We start from the raw sequence: 2,676 nt of genomic DNA, 5'->3' as shown, positions 1-2,676 counted from the left end.
CAGAACTCCTTATAGTAGGTTGTTAATGAGTCTTCTTCCAATCCTGATGTCAAGTTCTTCTTCATATAATCTAGTTTCTAAGATGTTTTGATCAGCATACAGATTGAATAAGTATGGTGAAAGAATACAACCTTGGACCACATCTTCTGGCACTGTATCTGACAATATTCTGGGGCTATTCATCATGTTTCAATATTCAGTACTATGGTTCTGACAGTGTTCCACTGCTACTTATAAGCTTTTCAGTGATTAAATATTTGGAGGTAGTCTGTCTCTTTGTAGTCGTCTTAGTCTGGAATCTCAACTAAAATCTGTCTACTACTGGACATTTAAAACCCTGCTGGCATTTAAAATTCCAGTGGCATAGCTTCCATAATCACAACAACATGTACACCACCACTGTATGACTAAGTGACAGACAAGTGATGGTGATTATTTTGTTAAGTTCTCAAAATGGCTGTATGCACGCTCTCAGTTTGCCAATATTTTATTAACATTTGAAATATTTAGTTTTGTTTTGAGTTAATTCAAATTTATTTCTAATTTTAAAAGTTTATTTCTAATAAAAATACCTGTTTCATCAGTGGTTTCCAAGAAATCAATATTAGTGGATTAGTGTAAACAAAATTTAGAGAAATAAATTTGGAAAAAAAAATTTAATTCATACAGGTTAAAGTGTGATAATATAAGTATATTATAAAACAGCAAAATTTGCTCAATGTAATAGAGTATTTTAATAAACTATTGGAGAAAAAATGCATTCCTTAATTATATCTACATAGGCTTTTCTGAGCTACAATGTGCTCATAAACAATTGTCAGTAATGCATGAAGTTAGGACAGTGTATGCATTCAGCAACAGAACCTACACCTTCACTGTGCTAATATGTCAATCTGAATTGCTTTCCTGAGTATATAGCCTTTCTATCCACGGTCTTCTATGGGCCCAGAATAATTGGCTGGCCCATATCCATGGAAGGGATTGCTCATTTTACTGTGTAAATTGAATAACTTGCAGTCCTAAGAGAGAATTCATCAGTTTATTCTGCATATTGAGTGATTTATGTTCTACTGATGGATTGATCAGTTTATAGTCTTAGCGGGTAATACCATGCTGTTGTCTTTGAGCAAACTGGAGTCTTTTAAAATGAAATAAAAAACCTGGAATCTGTTTAAATTAAAGCCAAGAGTTTTATTGAAGGAATAAAGCAATCCAGATCCAGCAACACCTAGTAAAGATTAAGCAAAGTACTATTGCAATGGGAATTTTTCACAAGGTTTAAGTAAAAAAATATTTAGGAAGTCACAAAGAGAACTTTTGACTATTTGACATTTACAAAATCCTGCTTTAGTAGTCACATGACACTCATGAGTTTCCTTAAGCATGGTTTTGTAAATATAAGGCTTGAGTCTGTTAACATCTTGTTCATCTATAGCTAACCTGAGTTAAGCATTCTTCTTGGGAAACACTGTAAGAGAAATCATGGGAAAGGGAGCCCAAAGACTTTCTGAAGTATTCTGGCTAGCTGAGGTTTGAACATAAGCGCAAATGAACAGAAGCTTATCCCTATGCCAACTACCTAGATTTGGGGGATTATTTGACACTTTAATATAAAAAACGTGTAGTTGGAGTCCTGGTGTGGTGCTGTCAGTTAATGGGCTTGACTGCAAAATCATTTGAACTGCAAGGTCGATGGTTCAAGCTCACCAGCAGCCCCTTGGAAACCCTACACAGGGTCACAATGGTTGGAACTGACTCTTCGGCACTTATCAACAACAATATAAAGGCCAGTCCCACAGAGGTTCAGGGGAAACTCACTACCATCAAAAAGAGTTTACATCCAAATATATCCTTTGGACCAAGGACCTGGGTCCCGTGCAATGAGTACCTCATAAAGCAAGAATAAAGAGCTTTAACATTGGAGATGGTGAAAGACAGGGCAATGAGTTTACTGGTCCATGCCTGGAAAAGTGGCAACAGCAGAGACAGTGTAATGGAGACACAGAGAAGCTTTGGAATGAGTAATGTTGTGCGCTTATGGGCAGAAGGCTGGCTTGCAAAATGTGCCCTTTGGACACTGAAATGAGTTTATATTTTTTGTTTTGCATGTGTGCATCAAATATTGTTGCCTATTTATTTGTTATATATAAGATGAAAACAGGGCCAGTGCATTTTCAGTCATACATGTTTTAGCTACATCATGTTAGATGAAACTATGACTTTACAGTTTTGTTTTTATTTTAATTTAGAGACTATGTATATGTTTTATAGGTTTCAAGATGACAAGTATGGACTGTAATGGTTAGAGTTTTGTGTCAATTTGACTAAGCCAGGATCTCCAGAGGTTTAGCAGTTGTTTTTGTTTTTAAGTGTTGTCCAGTTGGTTCTGACTCACAGCTACCCTATATAGGGTTTCCAAGGAGCGACTGGTGAGTTTGAACCACCTACCTTGCAATTCAAACCAACCTTGAAGTCCAATACATTAACCCATAGTGCCACACCAGGAATCCATATATGTATATATGTTACACTGGTTTTGCTTCTCTAGAAAGCCTGGCCTAAGACAGCGTAGGATATCAATCTTTATTTGATCCATTTCATTTTCTACAATTTCTAATTTTCCTAGATTCATATTTTGTACTTTCCATGTTCTGATTATCAATGGATGTTTGTAGT

This window comes from Chrysochloris asiatica, unplaced genomic scaffold (assembly GCF_000296735.1).
Source record: "Chrysochloris asiatica unplaced genomic scaffold, ChrAsi1.0 scaffold00247, whole genome shotgun sequence".
Taxonomy (NCBI): Eukaryota; Metazoa; Chordata; class Mammalia; order Afrosoricida; family Chrysochloridae; genus Chrysochloris; species Chrysochloris asiatica.
Note: the sequence above shows the minus strand (reverse complement) of the source record.